The following is an 18,068-nucleotide window of genomic DNA, read 5'->3' as shown; positions in this document are numbered from 1 at the left end:
TCAGAGAGCTTTCCAGGGGAATTCTACCAAACATTTAAAGAAGAATTAATTCCTATTCTCCTGAAACTGTTAAAAAAATAGAAATGGAAGGAAAACTTCCAAAATCATTTTATGAGACCAGCATCACCTTGATTCCAAAACCAGACAAGGATTCCATCAAAAAAGAGAATTACAGACCAATATCCTTGATGAACAGAGATGTGAAAATTCTCACCAAAATACTAGCCAATAGGATCTAACAGAAAATGAAAAGGATTATTCACCACAACCAAGTGGGATTTATTCCAGGGCTGCAAGGTTGGTTCGATATCTGCAAATCAATCAATGTGATAAAAACAGATTAATAAAAGAAAGAACAAGAACCATATGATACTCTCAATAGATGCTGAAAAGGCATTTGACAAAGTACAGCATCCCTTCTTGATCAAAACTCTTCAAAGTGTAGGGATAGAGGGCACAAACCTCAATATCATCAAAGCCATTTATGAAAAACCCACTGCAAATATCATTATCAATGGAGAAAAACAGAGCTTTTCTGCTAAGGTCAGGGACATGGCAAGGATATCCATTACCACTGATATTCAACATAGTACTATAAGTCCTAGCCTCAGCCTTCATACAACAAAAAGAAACTGAAGGCATCCAAAGCAGGAAAGAAGAAGTCAAACTATCACTCTTTGCAGTTGATATGATACCATATGTGGAAAACCCAAAGACTCCACTCCACACTTGCTAGAACTTGTACAGGAATTCAGTAAAGTGTCAGGATACAAAATCAATGCACAGAAATCAGTTACGTTTCTATACACCAACAACAAGACAGAAGAAAGAGAAATTAAGGAGTCAATCCCATTTATAATTGTACCCAAAACCATAAGATACCTAGGAACAAACCGAACCAAAGAGGCAAGGATCCATACTCAGAAAACTATAAAGAACTCATGAAAGAAATTGAGGAAGACAAAAAGAAATGGAAAAATGCTCCATGCTCACGGAGTGGAAGAACAAATATTGTGAAAATGTCTATGCTACCTAAAGCAATCTACACATTTAATGCAATCCCTATCAAAATCCCATCCATTTTGTTTTCAAAGAAATGGAACAAATAATCCTAAAATTTATATGGTACCAGAAAAGACTTTTATAGCCAGAGAAATATTGAAAAAGAAAGCCAAGGTTGGGGGCAACACCATTACATTTCAAGCTCTGTTACAAAGCTGTCATCATCAAGACAGTATGGTAATGGGGCACCTGAGTGGCTCAGTGGGTTAAAGCCTCTGCCTTCAGTTCAGGTCATGATCCCAGGGTCCTGGGATCGAGCCCCATGTTAGGCTCTCTGCTCCACAGGGAGCCTGCTTCCTCCTCACTCTCTCTCTGCCTGCCTCTCTGCCTACTTGTGATTTCTCTCTCTGTCAAATAAAAAAGAATCTTAAAAAAAAACAGTATGGTACTGGCAGAAAAACAGACACATAGATCAATGGAACAAAATAGAGAGTCCAGAAATAGACCCTCAACTCTATAGTCAACTAATCTTTGACAAAGCAGGAAAGAATGTCCAATGGAAAAAAGACAGCCTCTTCAACAAATGGTGTTGGGAAAATTGGACAGCCACAGGCAGAAAAATGAAACTGGACCATTTCCTTACACCACACAAGAAAATCGACTAAAAATGGATGAAGGACCGCAGTGTGAGAAAGGAATCCATCAAAATCCTTGAGGAGAACACAGGCAGCAACCTCTTCGACCTCAGCCACAGCAACTTCTTCCTAGGAACTTCACCGAAGGCAAGGGAAGCAAGGGCAAAAATGAACTATCGGGATTTCATCAAAATCAAAAGCTTTTGCACAGCAAAGGAAAGAGTTAACAAAGCCAAAAGACAACTGACAGAATGGGAGAAGATATTTGCAAACAGAATATCAGATATAGGGCTAGTATCCAAAATCTATAAAGAGCTTAGCAAATTCAACACCCAAAGAACAAATAATCCAATCAAGAAATGGGCAGAGGAGGGGGAGGAGTCAAGATGGCAGAGAAGTAGCAGGCTGAGACTACTTCAGCTAACAGGAGATCAGCTAGAGAGCTTATCTAAAGATTGCAAACATCTGCAAATCCATCGGCAGATCGAAGAGAAGAAGAACAGCAATTCTAGAAACAGAAAAACAACCACTTTCTGAAAGGTAGGACTGGAGGAGAAGTGAATCCAAAGCGACGGGAAGATAGACCCCGGGGGGGGGGGGGGGGGCTCCCGGTAAGCGGTGGAGCAACGGAGCACAAAATCAGGACTTTTAAAAGTCTGTTCCGCTGAGGGACATCGCCCCAGAGGCTAAACCGGGGCGAAGCCCACGTGGGGTCAGCGTGGCCTCTGGTCTCGCAGGGTCACAGAAGGATCGGGGGTGTCTGAGTGTTGCAGAGCTTGCGGATATTGGAACGGGAAAGCCGGCTATAGAGACAGAGCCGACAGTAAGCTCACAGCTCGGTGTTGCCTTGAACGGGTCGCAGGCTCGGTGAGCTCAGAGCGTGGCCAGAGGTCAGGCAGACGGGAGTTACTAGGAGCTGTTCACTGAGGGCACACTGGGGAGCGGGGCGCCAGGCTCTTGGCTCCTCCGGGCCAGAGAACAGGAGGCCGCCATTTGTATTCCTGTCCTCCAAAACTCTATGGAAAGCGCTCAGGGAACAAAAGTTCCTGAAAGCAAAGCCGAGCGGATCACTCAGCCCGGCCCCTGGTAAGGGCGGTGCAATTCCGCCTGGGGCAAAGACACTTGAGAATCAATACAACAGGCCCCTCCCCCAGAAGATCAACAAGAAATCCAGGCAAGACCAAGTTCACCTACCAAGGAGTGCAGTTTCAATACCAAGAAGAGCAGCAGAATTCCAGAGGAGGAAAAAACAAACCACGGAACTCATGGCTTTCTCCCTGTGATTTCTTAGTCTTGCAGTTATTTTAATTTTTTTCTTTTTGATTTTTTTTCTCTTCTTCTGCTAAAATTTTTTTAACTTTTACCCTTTTCTTTTTTAACGTTTTTTAACTACTTTATCTAATATATATATATATATATATTCTTTTTTATACTTTTCTTTATTCGTTTTCTTTTTTTTAATTCTTTATTTTCTTTTTTTCTTTCTTTATTTTTGAACCTCTTTTTATCCCCAAATCAGAAGAGATCCCAATCTCTTCAATCTCTTTTTTAATTCTTGATTGAATTTTTAATTCAATCTCTTTTTTTAATTTTTTTTTCTTTCTTTCTTTTGGAACCTCTTTTTATCCCCAAATCAGAAGAGATCCTAATCAGAAGAGATTGGGAGATCCCAATCAGAGGAGATCCCAATCAGAGGAGATCCCTCACCCAATCGTGAGGGGGGAGAAATACCCCCTCACGATTTGGGATCTCTTCTGATTTGGTTAAAGCATATTTTCCTGGGATTGTTGCCACCCTTTTAGTATTTTACTTGCTCCTTCATATACTCTTAGCTGGACAAAATGACAAGGCGGAAAAAGTCACAACAAAAAAAAGAACAAGAGGCAGTACTGAAGGCTAGGGACCTAATCAATACAGACATTGGTAATATGTCAGATCTAGAGTTCAAAATGACAATTCTCAAGGTTCTATCCGGGTTTGAAAAAGGCATGGAATATATTAGAGAAACCCTCTCCAGAGATATAAAAGCCCTTTCTGGAGAAATAAAAGAACTAAAATCTAACCAAGTTGAAATCAAAAAAGCTATTAATGAGGTTCAATCAAAAATGGAGGCTCTCACTGCTAGGATAAATGAGGCAGAAGAAAGAATTAGCGATATAGAAGACCAAATGACAGTGAATAAAGAAGCTGAGCAAAAGAGGGACAAACAGCTACTGGACCATGAGGGGAGAATTCGAGAGATAAGTGACACCATAAGACGAAACAACATTAGAATAATTGGGATTCCAGAAGAAGAAAGAGAGAGGGGAGCAGAAGGTATACTGGAGAGAATTATTGGGGAGAATTTCCCCAATATGGCAAAGGGAACGAGCATCAAAATTCAGGAGGTTCAGATAACGCCCCTCAAAATCAATAAGAATAGGCCCACACCCCGTCACCTAATAGTAAAATTTACAAGCCTTAGTGACAAAGAGAAAATCCTGAAAGCAGCCCGGGAAAAGAAGTTTGTAACATACAATGGTAAAAGTATTAGATTGGCAGCTGATTTATCCACAGAGACCTGGCAGGCCAGAAAGAGCTGGCATGATATTTTCAGAGCACTAAACGAGAAAAACATGCAGCCAAGAATACTATACCCAGCTAAGCTATCATTGAAAATAGAAGGAGAGATTAAAAGCTTCCAGCACAAACAAAAACTGTAAGAATTTGCAAACACCAAACCAGCTCTACAGGAAATACTGAAAGGGGTCCTCTAAGCAAAGAGAGAGCCTACAAGTGGTAGATCAGAAAGGAAAAGAGACAATATACAGTAACAGTCACCTTACAGGCAATACAATGAATCATATCATTCATATCTCTCAATAGTTACCCTGAATGTTAATGGGCTAAATGCCCCAATCAAAAGACACAGGGTATCAGAATGGATAAAAAAACAAAACCCATCTATATGTTGCCTTCAAGAAACTCATTTTAAGCCCGAAGACACCTCCAGATTTAAAGTGAGGGGGTGGAAAAGAATTTACCATGCTAATAGACATCAGAAAAAAGCAGGAGTGGCAATCCTTATATCAGATCAATTAGATTTTAAGCCAAAGACTATAATAAGAGATGAGGAAGGACACTATATCATACTCAAAGGGTCTGTCCAACAAGAAGATCTAACATTTTAAAATATCTATGCCCCCAATGTGGGAGCAGCCAACTATATAAACCAATTAATAACAAAATCAAAGAAACACATCAACAATAATACAATAATAGTAGGGGACTTTAACACTCCCCTCACTAAAATGGACAGATCATTCAAGCAAAAGATCAACAGGGAAATAAAGGCCTTAAATGATACACTGGATGAGATGGACATCACAGATATATTCAGAACATTTCATCCCAAAGCAACAGAATACACATTCTTCTCTAGTGCACATGGAACATTCTCCAGAATAGATCACATCCTCGGTCCTAAATCAGGACTCAACCGATACCAAAAGATTGGGATCATTCCCTGCATATTTTCAGACCACAATGCTCTGAAGCTAGAACTCAACCACAAGAGGAAGCTTGGAAAGAACCCAAAACATGGAGACTAAACAGCATCCTTCTGAAGAATGAATGGGTCAACCGGGAAATTAAAGAAGAATTGAAAAAAATCATGGAAACAAATGATAATGAAAATACAACGGTTCAAAATCTGTGGGACACAACAAAGGCAATCCTGAGGGGAAAATATATAGCGGTACAAGCATTTGTCAAGAAACAAGAAAGGTCTCAGGTACACAACCTAACCCCACACCTCAAGGAGCTGGAGAAAGAACAAGAAAGAAACCCTAAGCCCAGCAGGAGAAGAGAAATCATAAAGATCAGAGCAGAAATCAATGAAATAGAAACCAAAAAAAAAAAACAAAAAAACAAAAAAACAAACAATAGAACAAATCAACGAAACTAGGAGCTGGTTCTTTGAAAGAATTAATAAAATTGATAAACCCCTGGCCAGACTTATCAAAAAGAAAAGAGAAAGGACCCAAATAAATAAAATCATGAATGAAAGAGGATAGATCACAACTAACACCAAAGAAATACAAACTATTATAAGAACATACTATGAGCAACTCTACGCCAACAAATTTGACAATCTGGAAGAAATGGATGCATTCCTAGAAATATATAAACTACCAAAATTGAACCAGGAAGAAATAGAAAGCCTGAACAGACCCATAACCAGTAAGGAGATTAAAACAGTCATTAAAAATCTCCAAACAAACAAAAGCCCAGGGCCAGACGGCTTCCCGGGGGAATTCTACCAAACATTTCAAGAACTAATTCCTATTCTCCTGAAACTGTTCCAAAAAATAGAAATGGAAGGAAAACTTCCAAACTCATTTTATGAGGCCAGCATCACCTGGATCCCAAAACCAGACAAGGTTCCCATCAAAAAAGAGAGCTATAGACCAATATCCTTGATGAACACAGATGCGAAAATTCTCACCAAAATACTAGCCAATAGGATTCAACAGTACATTAAAAGGATTATTCACCACGACCAAGTGGGATTTATCCCAGGGCTGCAAGGTTGGTTCAACATCCGCAAATCAGTCAATGTGATACAATACATCAATAAAAGAAAGAACAAGAACCATATGATACTCTCAATAGATGCTGAAAAAGCATTTGACAAAGTACAGCATCCCTTCCTGATCAAAACTCTTCAAAGTGTAGGGAGAGAGGGCACATACCTCAATATAACCAAAGCCATCTATGAAAAACCCACCACAAATATCATTCTCAATGGAGAAAAACTGAAAGCTTTTCCACTAAGGTCAGGAACATGGCAGGGATGTCCATTATCACCACTGCTATTCAACATAGTACTAGAAGTCCTAGCCTCAGCAATCAGACAACAAAAGGAAATTAAAGGCATCCAAATCAGCAAAGAAGAAGTCAAATTATCACTCTTCGCAGATGATATGATACTCTATGTGGAAAACCCAAAAGACTCCACTCCAAAACTGCTAGAACTTGTACAGGAATTCAGTAAAGTGTCAGGATATAAGATCAGTGCACAGAAATCAGTTGCATTTCTCTACACCAACAACAAGACAGAAGAAAGAAATTAAGGAGACAATCCCATTTACAATTGCACCCCAAACCATAAGATACCTAGGAATAAACCTAACCAAAGAGGCTAAGAATCTATACTCAGAAAACTATAAAGTACTCATGAAAGAAATTGAGGAAGACACAAAGAAATGGAAAAACGTTCCATGTTCCTGGATTGGACGAATAAATATTGTGAAAATGTCTATGCTACCTAAAGCAATCTACACATTTAATGCAATTCCTATCAAAGTACCATCCATCTTTTTCAAAGAAATGGAACAAATAATTTTAAAATTTATATGGAACCAGAAAAGACCTCGAATAGCCAAAGGGATATTGAAAAACAAAGCCAAAGTTGGTGGCATCACAATTCCGGACTTCAAGCTCTATTACAAAGCTGTCATCATCAAGACAGCATGGTACTGGCACAAAAACAGACACATAGATCAATGGAACAGAATAGAGAGCCCAGATATAGACCCTCAACTCGATGGTCAACTAATCTTTGACAAAGCAGGAAAGAATATCCAATGTAAAAAAGACAGCCTCTTTAATAAATGGTGTTGGGAAAATTGGACAGCCACCTGCAGAAAAATGAAATTGGACCATTTCCTTACACCACACACAAAAATAGACTCAAAATGGATTAAGGACCTCAATGTGAGAAAGGAAGCCATCAAAATCCTTGAGGAGATCACAGGCAGCAACCTCTTCGACCTCAGCCGCAGCAACATCTTCCTAGGAACATCGCCAAAAGCAAGGGAAGCAAAGGCAAAAATGAACTATTGGGGTTTCATCAAGATCAAAAGCTTTTTCACAGCAAAGGAACCAGTTAACAAAATCAAAAGACAACTGACAGAATGGGAGAAGATATTTTCAAACGACATATCAGATAAAGGACCAGTGTCCAAAATCTATAAAGAACCTAACAAACTCAACCCAAAGAACAAATAATCCAATCAAGAAATGGGCAGAGGACATGAACAGACGTTTCTGCAAAGAAGACATCCAGATGGCCAACAGACACATGAAAAAGTGCTCCATATCATTCGGCATCAGGGAAATACAAATCAAAACCACAATAAGATATCACCTCACACCAGTCAGAATGGCTAAAATCAACAAGTCAGGAAATGACAGATGCTGGCGAGGATGAGGAGAAAAGGGAACCCTCCTACACTGTTGGTGGGAATGCAAGCTGGTGCAACCACTCTGGAAAACAGCATGGAGGTTCCTCAAATGTTGAAAATAGAACTGCCTTATAACCCAGCAATTGCACTACTGGGTATTTACCCTAAATATACAAACGTAGTGATCCAAAGGGGCACGTGCACCCGAATGTTTATAGCAGCAATGTCCACAATAGCCAAACTATGGAAAGAACCTAGATGTCCATCAACAGATGAATGGATCAAGAAGAAGTGGTATATATACACAATGGAATACTATGCAGCCATCAAAAAAACCCCGAAATCTTGCCATTTGCGACAACATGGATGGAACTAGAGCGTATCATGCTTAGCGAAATAAGTCAAGCGGAGAAAGACAACTATCATATGATCTCCCTGATATGAGGAAGTGGTGATGCAACATGGGGGCTTAAGTGGGTAGGAGAAGAATCCATGAAACAAGATGGGATAGGGAGGGAGACAAACCATAAGTGACTCTTAATCTCACGAAACTAACTGTGGGTTGCTGCAGGGATGGGGGTTGGGAGAAGGGGGGTAGGGTTATGGATATTGTGTAGGGTATGTGCTTTTGGGTAAATTGGAAGGGGAGGTGAACCATGAGAGACTATGGACTCTGAAAAACAATCTGAGGGGTTTGAAGTGGCGGGGGGGTGGGAGGTTGGGGTACCAGGTGGTGGGTATTACAGAGGGCACGGCTTGCATGGAGCACTGGGTGTGGTGAAAAAATAATGAATACTGTTTTTCTGACAATAAATAAATTGGAAAAAAAAGGAAAAAAAATGGGCAGAGGACATGAACAGACATTTCTGCAAAGAAGACATCCAGATGGCCAACAGACACATGAAAAAGTGCTCCACATCACTCGGCATCAGGGAAATACAAATCAAAACCACAATGAAATAGCACCTCACACCAGTCAGGATGGCTAAAATTAACAAGTCAGGGAATGACAGATGCTGGCGAGGATGCAGAGAAAGGGGAACCCTCCTACACTGTTGGTGGGAATGCATGCTGGTGCAACCACTCTGGAAAACAGCATGGAGGTTCCTCCAAAATTTGAAAATAGAGCTACCCTATGACCCAGCAATGGCACTACTGGGTATTTACCCTAAAGATACAAATGTAGTGATCCGAAGGGCAGGTGCACCCAAATATTTATAGCAGCAATGTCCACAATCCCAAACTATGGAAAGAACCTAGATATCCAACAACAGATGAATGGATAAAGAAGATGTGGTATATATATATATTGCAGCCATCAAAAGAAATGAATTCTTGCAATTTGCGATGACATGGATGGAACTAGAGAGTATTATTCTTAGCAAAATAAGTCAGTTGGAAAAAAGACAACTCTCATATGATCTCCCCGATATGAGGAAGTGGAGATGCAACGTGGGAGGTTTGTGGGGTAGGAAGGAATAAATGACACAAGATAGGATCGGGAGGAAAACAAACCATAAGAGACTCTTAATCTCACAAAACAAACAGAGTTTCTGGGGGGAGAGGGGTAAGGAGAGGGTGGTGGGGTTTTGGACATTGGGGAGGGTATGCGCTATGGAGAGTGCTGGGAAGTATGTAAACCTGGCGATTCACAGACCTGTACCCCTGGGGCTAATAATGCATTATATGTTTATAAAAATATATATATTTTTAAAGCAAACCAATTAGTACAAATGGGATCATGAGAAGAGGTGAAGCCAACCCCACCCTTGATCCCGCTTCTCTGTTCTTTTCCTCAGAGGCACCAAATATTCCCAGTTAATAAGGACTTTCTCCAGAAATATGCACTGAATATACAAAATAGGTGTATACATCCAAAAGGGTTGTAATATACTTTGGCAATCACTGATAGCTGCTTTTTTATTAAGTTAATTACAGATCCACTGTAGTGAGCACAAGTGATGCCCTCTTTCTGAAAATGGACCAATTTACAAGGTGTGATTTGAGAAAAGCCCACAGAGGCGGAGGTAGGCTATGGTGGGCAGTGGATGTCCCAGACAACCAGCTTCCCTTCCGTTGTCATGGAAAGTATTTGTGCTAAATTCAAATGAAAGAGTGACTGGCTAAATTTTCCCAGAAGCTTGTTGAAGGTCTGCCTTTCATAAGACAGATTACACATTATGTTGGTGATAAATATAAAACAAAGCATTAGTCAGTAGTATAAAACAAAGCATTTGTCAGTATGGCATATTTTATAAATTACATTGATTTACAGTAGGAAAAAAGATAAAAATCAAAAAAACCAATCACTAGGAAATCTCTTCCCCATGAATTGCCATGGTGCAGGCCATTCTGAACCTCTGAAGATTTGCTAGGAGCAAGTGAAGGGCTGTGCACGGGGTTCATTAAACTGTTTGCTTCAAGCAAATGAAAAAGTGTTTAACCACTTGTTTATATCTATTCAACTTCTCTTACCGAGGTTTTAGAGACTGATAAAAGGGACTAATGTCTGTCTTGTGCAAAAGCATGCTCCAGTTGTAAGATATCACAAAATAATTATTCCCGTCTTATAACTATAAACTTTTCCCATAAACTAGTTTCCCATCAGTAGAAATTAAGTACTGTACACAGACATGCCCCAGACACCTCATGAAATCTGTACTACATAAAATAAGGCACAAGAGCCATCTTTCTTAGGCAATGTCTTGGAGACAAAATGTAGAAAGAACCCAGAGAGGTGAGTGGCGCCCCACAATGAATGTACAGTGAATGAATCAATCAGAGAAATGCCTTCATTTGCCATGTGATACAGCAAGTTTGCTGCCCCCTTCTCTAACGACACAGAGAAGATCCTTGGGCTCACCTTTTCTGCCCTGAACACAGGAGGGTCAAAAAACAATCACTGGTCAAGGGAGGCCATCAAGTTCTTCCTAAGAGCTGCTCTACTTCCTTACAAGGCATTGTCGTGACTTGTGGGTTTTGTATTTGCAAACTCACCTACTCGCTACAATTTATAACCCCAAAATCAACCCTTGTGGCCCCTTCATGATGGTTTGTAGGCACATGCAAATGCGGAGTGGCAAAAATCTGACTCTCCCTGTGCACACGTTCCTAGCTGAGTCCAGTGAAGACATGCGCTGCCTTCTTATTCCAGCTTTCAAACTGTAAACAAGTGTCTTTCCAGGGTCTGCTTACCACCGCGTGGGTCATGTTTTTGAGGTGTTTTTACTTGGTGAGAGCAGTATTTAAACTAATGCAAACATGGTACTGAAAGGCAGTCTAATGACGTACCTTCCAGAGAATATACCTGAATTAGATAAACGTCATTCAGGTATGCGTTTCAGAGCTGTTGTCTGTGAGTCAGCGCTAATGCATTAACATTATGTATTAAATACGGTGTCTTCAAAAGAAAACACACATAAGACAAGGTTATGTATCTATCTGTGGGGGAAACTGCTATGACCCAAGGCTGGCAGGAATCTAATCCTATACTTCTCCTAGGAGCAATGATTTTGTACTCGCTGAGGTCTGCAGAGACTTTGTGAAACTTAACTGCCACACATAATGAGAATTGACTTTATTGTTTGATAACTTTGACTTGTGAAAAAGAGGTTTGGACAGAATCATCTTTGTATTCATCCATCTCAAAAATTTTTTTTGCATGCCCTCTTAAAACTAAATTTCTATAAATCCTACCAAGATTGAAGAAAGGAAGCAGAAGAAACACCATCAGGTGCTCACTGAGGGCAGCTTACATGGGTGTCAAATGCAGAAATTGTGGCAGGAAACGGGACCCGAGGTCCACCTCAGATGCGACAATGGCTCCAGGTGAGCAGGCAGGCAAGATAACTTGCCTGATGCATCTGATGCACCACCTTTGTACTGGCTCTGAAACGTCTAAATATGTAAGATCATGTTTTATTATTCTGAGAACTGGGTAGCCTAAAAATGAGCCACTCACATTCAACTCTTTATTATATCACTCCGAACTAACTTTTCATTCTTTGTCATATGCACACATATATTAGTACAGGCATCACTTTTTGGGGGATATTTTCTCAGGATAGTCAAATTTCTTTTACATAATATTTTATTTTGAACAATGGTTCCATTATTTTCAGCTGACAATTCAATACAGTAAAGGACCCAAGTAAAAATGTCCAATGATTTGCCCATGGTGTACTATGAAGACAAACAAAGAGTAGCCTGAAGTGACTAAGCTTACACATATTTACTCTCTACAACATCTGACATATAAAAATGCAGGAAGCATTACTCACTTTTTCTGTTAAACGTGGGCACTGTGAGCAAGTATATCTTCCTCTTCATACTGAGGGGTACAGAAAAAATAATCAGTACTACAAAAAGACCTGGTTTCTAAAACAAAGAACTATTATAACCACAAAATCAAAAGGAATGCATCTAAACAGGGTCAGAGCTTTGCAACCTCCTCAGATAAGAGAACCTGCCTCAAGGAACATCTGAAAGCATTCGGAAAGAAAAGCAAATGTGTTTTTAAAAAATGCCACAAATGATTTTGACTTTAAATGGTAGTAAATGAAAATCTGAATGCTATATTTCTAAGGCATTAAAGCTACAATAAGTACCAGAAGTTACAACTAGCACTGAAAATTGGTGACTGAATCAGTGTTTTTGTTTCTGTTTTGCATTTTCAATTGAGGTAAAGTTCACATAACATAAAATTAACCATTAATCATTTTATTATTTTTAATAGATTTTATGCTTTAAATATTTTTAAAATATAAATTCAATAATTATAAAGATTTTATTTTGAGGGGTGCCCTGGTGGCTCAGTGGGTTAAGCCTCTGCCTTCAGGGTCCTGGGTTTGAGCCCCACATTGGGCTCCCTGCTCAGCAAGGAGCCTGCTTCCCCCTCCGCCTCTTGTGACTACTTGTGATCTCTGTCAAATACATAAATAAAATCTTAATAAATAAATAAATAACGATTTTATTTTGATGTAATCTCTACACCAAACAACTCCAAGATCAAGAGCCACGTGCCCCACTGACAGAGCCAGCCAGGCATTCTGACCATTAGTCATTTTAAAGTGTACAATTCGGGGACACTTAGTACACTAACAACGCTGGGCACCATCCCCTCTGTCTAGTTCAGGACATTTTCATCACCCCAAAAGGAAGACCCCCTCCATTAAGTTATCATGCATGCCCCTCCCTTAGGTCCAACAACCACCATTCTGTACTTTGTCTCAGTGGATTCTCCTCTTCCAGACATTTCACATCGATGGACTCATACAGCACATGGTTTTTTGTGTATGGCTTCTTTCCTTTACCATGATGTATAAGAGGTTCATCCATGTCGTAGTGGGTGTCAGTGCCTCGTTCCTTTTTATGGCCGAATCATAGTCCATTGTATGGAAGGACCACATTTTGTTTATGCATTCCTTAGCTGCGGGACATGTGGTTTGCTTCTACCTTTTGGCTACTGACAATTATACTGCTGCTATGAATGTTTTTATGTTTGTATTTGTCCGAATGCCTGTTTTAAATTCCTTTGGATTTAGGAATTGCTGGGTCATGTGGTAATTTTATGTTTAAGTTTGATGTTTTTTTAATCTCATGATTCTGCCCTGTGTCAGTATATACAGTGCTGATCTGTTTGCTAATTCCTTTCTAAAAGGGGGTAAAAACCAAGGTCTTGAAAAAATGCTGTATTTTTTAAACATGTTAAATACATTCAAATAAATATTTGCCTCATTACTTTAAAAAATTAAATGACTTCATCAAAATCAAAAGCTTCTGCACAGCAAAGGAAACAGTCAAAAAAACAAAGAGGCAACCCACGGAATGGGAGAAGATATTTGCAAATGACAGTACAGACAAAAGGTTGATATCCAGGATCTATAATGAACTCCTCAAACTCAACCCACACGAAACAGACAAACACATCAAAAAATGGGCAGAAGATATGAACAGACACTTCTCCAATCAAGAAATACAAATGGCTATCAGACACATGAAAAAATGCTCATCATCATTAGCCCTCAGGGAGATTCAAATTAAAACCACATTGAGATATCACCTTACACCAGTTAGAATGGCCAAAATTAACAAAACAGGAAACAACATGTGTTGGAGAGGATGTGGAGAAAGGGGAACCCTCTTACACTGTTGGTGGGAATGCAAGTTGGTGCAGCCTCTTTGGAGAACAGTGTGGAGATTCCTCAAGAAATTAAAAATAGAGCTTCCCTACGACCCTGCAATTGCACTCCTGGGTATTTACCCCAAAGATACAGATGTCGTGAAAAGAAGGGCCATCTGTACCCCAATGTTTATAGCAGCAATGGCCACAGTCGCCAAACTATGGAAAGAACCAAGATGCCCTTCAACGGATGAATGGATAAGGAAGATGCGGTCCATATACACTATGGAGTATTATGCCTCCATCAGAAAGGACGAATATCCAACTTTTGTAGCAACATGGACGGGACTGGAAGAGATTATGCTGAGTGAAATCAGTCAAGCAGAGAGAGTCAATTATCATATGGTTTCACTCATTTGTGGAGCATAACCAATAGCATGGAGGACAAGGGGCGTTAGAGAGTAGTAGGGAATTTGGGTAAATTGGAAGGGGAGGTGAACCATGAGAGACTATGGACTCTGAAAAACAGTCTGAGGGGTTTGAAGTGGCGGGGGGGTGGGAGGTTGGGGTACCAGGTGGTGGGTATTATAGAGGGCACAGCTTGCATGGAGCACTGGGTGTGGTGAAAAAATAATGAATACTGTTTTTCTGAAAATAAATAAATTGGGAAAAAAAAATTAAAAATAGCTTTGTCCCTAAAACAGTAAACATAAAAAAAAATGCTGCAAAATATATTTTTAAAGACAGAAAAAAAAAATTAAATGAAATTTAAATTAACTGTAGAAAGAACCAAGATGCCCTTCAACGGATGAATGGATAAGGAAGATGTGGTCCATATACACTATGCAGTATTATGCCTCCATCAGAAAGGATGAATACCCAACTTTTGTAGCAACATGGATGGGACTGGAAGAGACTATGCTGAGTGAAATCAGTCAAGCAGAGAGAGTCAATTATCATATGGTTTCACTTATTTGTGGAGCATAACAAATAGCATGGAGGACATGGGGAGTTAGAGAAGAGAAGGCAGTTGGGGGAAATTGGAAGGGGAGGTGAACCCTGAGAGACTATGGACTTTAAAAAACAATCTGAGGGGTTTAAATTGGCGGGTGGGTGGGAGGTTGGGGTACCAGGTGGTGGGTATTACAGAGAGCATGGAGTGCATGGAGCACTGGGTGTGGTGAAAAAATAATGAATACTGTTATGCTGAAAATAAATAAAAATAAATTTAAAAAATTATCTGCTACTGACAATACACTAGTTTCCAATGAGACTAAAGTAAATGCTATAATTAAATCAAAACATTTTAACACATATTTATTGCTTCCTAAGTAGATACTGTATGGTTACATTACCAAAACATCTGTACTTGGGGAATGAACATATACTTGTCCCTACATTTAAGACAAATCAAAATATTTCTACTTACCCACAAATAATATATTACTGTGTTCTACTGTTGCTTACCAGTTCTTTATTATTTGTTGGATTAAAAGTAAAATAGTTCTGAAATATAAAGTATGGAAATATATTACATTATGACAAATTTTCTGTTTCACTCAGGCTAAGCTAAATGTTAAAAATAAATAATATTTATATTATATTAAATAGATGAGTAGGAATATAAAACAGAAAAGACAACAGCATTTTGCAAGTGATAGGAACAGAATTGAAACCCTGAACATTAAAATTAATGGCCTCAAATATGTTCCCTTTCTTATTTAGTCTTATTTATTGTAATTCATCATCTGTAAATTGGAACAAGCAAAAGTAGCACAATATTCACTGATAACATTTAATCTGTGTCCTTTTGAACAAAAACTGCTGCATACACATTTCTAAATTTGACAAAGCCACAAGGTAACTTGGAGTGAATGAAAATACTGGAAAGAGTTTCTGATTCCTGCAAACATGGTGAAGAGCATGGGCTCCTGGCTCCCTTCCCATAAATCAACCCTGGGGTAACTATGCAAGTGAGGAAACCACAAAGTGCAGAAGCTGAACAACAGCTACACCACCACAGAGCTCACTGGGGAGACTGAGGCACGTGTCCTGTGGGGTTATGTATATGGGAGGGGGTGGCTGCGGCCTGAGGTGAAGCAATGCAGGGGGCAGCCCTGGGAGACAACTTCTAGAAACATGACTTACATTCCCTTCCTGCCACCTCCACACCATCACCTACTCCATGCCTGCTCCAGGAATGTGAAGGACCAGTCCTAATATTTGAGAAGTAATTTCAGGACAGCTCATTAGCCTTGGCAGGGGCGGGGGGAATAGGGTGGCCGGGAAGGGGGCAGAACTGTTGGAGGTAAATGCATGGACAAGTCCTCAAAAAGGCTGGAAATCAGCCTCAAATCACTGTGATTTGTGATGCAATTAATCAGTTAATCTCGTTAACTTTGCCAGATGCCAGCAAGAAGCAAAAGTGAGTCTTCCTTGGAGGAAGGTACCATCCTGAGTATCAAATTATTCCTAGACTTCTTAAAGCATGACACTGAGCATCCAATGAAACACAACCAGGCATATGAAAGAGACATTTTCAAATAACTGACAATTGAGAGGGAAGCAATCATCAGCAAGAGACCCCAGGAGATGCAGGCATAACATCAACATACGCAGACTTGACAATAACTGTGGTCATGGAGTGCCAGAGAGTAGAGGGCAAGATGGGCAATCTCAGCAGTAACACTATTTTTAAAAAGAATCAAGTGGAAATTCTAGATCTAAAACAAAACAACCAAACAAAAAAAAAAAACTGACTTAAAAAACTTCAAAAGATAATTTAACAGAAAATAAAATATAGCCAAAGAAATAATTGGTCAGTACAATGGGAAGATAAATTGTAGGAGAAAATGTCCACACTGAAGGATAAAGACACAAAAGAACAGACAATAAAGACAATAAGAGAGATAGAGCACAAGACAGGTCTAATGTCTGTATAATTGGAGTACCAAAAGGAGAGGAAAGAAAAAAAAGTGATAAAAGTGATGTTAAAAGTAGAGGGAGAGAATTTTGCAAAACTGAAGAAAGATACAATATTCCAAGTTCAAAGAACTCCAGAAGATACGTTTTTTTGTTTTTTTAGATTTTCATTTTTATTTATTTATCCTTTTTTTGTGAGTAATCTCTTTGCCAACATGGAGCTTGAACTCACAAGTTAAGATCAAGAATCACATACTACACTGACTGAGCCAGCTAGGCACCAATTTTGGATTTTTTAAAAAATCAACAACATATTCATATACATAGAGACACATCCTTAAAAACTGCTAACAATTAGCAGAAAACCTTAAAAGCGGCCAGAATGGGGCAGGAGGGGAAAGACATACATAATTTTCAGATGGGGGAACAATAAGATTGATAGTTGACTTCTCAACAGAAATGATATTATGTCTGAAGACAATAATATCTTCAACATATGGAAATAACTACCACCCTACAGCCCTAAAGTTAGGGCAAATAGCCTTCAGAAACAAAGATAATTACTAAGAGAAACAAAAGCATATATCCTACAAAGACTTGTGCATGAAAGTTCATGCACCTTTGTTTTCAACAGCCACAAACAGGAAACAGAGCAAATGTCTTTTAACAGGTGAATCAGAAAATTGTGACATATCCATTTGATGACTACTCAGCATTCACATTTTAAAGGACACATAAAGAGGAATAAAGAGAAATAAACTATTTTTGCATTCATAGATGAATCTCAAAAATTAAATCAAATAAAAAAATTAAATTGAATAAAAGAAGTCAGCATCCTCCACAAAAAGAGTCCATTTCTGTAAAATTCCAGGGAATACAAATGGACAGACATTAATAAACAGGAGGGTAGATGCTGGAAGATGGGTGGAGGGGAAGCTTAGGGTTATCCCCCTCACAAAGGGAAGCCACTCAAAGACTTGAAGTAAGAGAGTGGTATGATCTGTCCAGCTCACTTAAGAACTGTTGCTCTGGCTGCTGCAGGATGGCAGGAAAGACTGGAACAAGAGTGAACACAGCTCAGCTGGAAGGATATTGTAGTCATGCAGGGAGCTTTGGTGGCCATGGAAATGGAGAGGGGAGGAAGGATTTCGGGTGCATCTT

At 39.4% G+C, this 18,068-nt stretch overlaps 1 protein-coding gene and 1 pseudogene across 1 annotated transcript in view; one reads left to right on the top strand and one right to left on the bottom strand.

The window, feature by feature from the left end:
- The window catches only part of LOC122907367 (cytospin-B-like), a 699,233-nt gene that overhangs the window by 355,248 nt on the left and 325,917 nt on the right, over nt 1-18,068 (top strand).
- The window catches only part of LOC122907368, a 45,836-nt pseudogene that overhangs the window by 8,443 nt on the left and 19,325 nt on the right, over nt 1-18,068 (bottom strand).

This window comes from Neovison vison, chromosome 5 (genome assembly GCF_020171115.1).
Source record: "Neovison vison isolate M4711 chromosome 5, ASM_NN_V1, whole genome shotgun sequence".
NCBI lineage: Eukaryota > Metazoa > Chordata > Mammalia > Carnivora > Mustelidae > Neogale > Neogale vison.
Note: the sequence above shows the minus strand (reverse complement) of the source record. Positions and strands in the feature narration are given on the sequence as shown.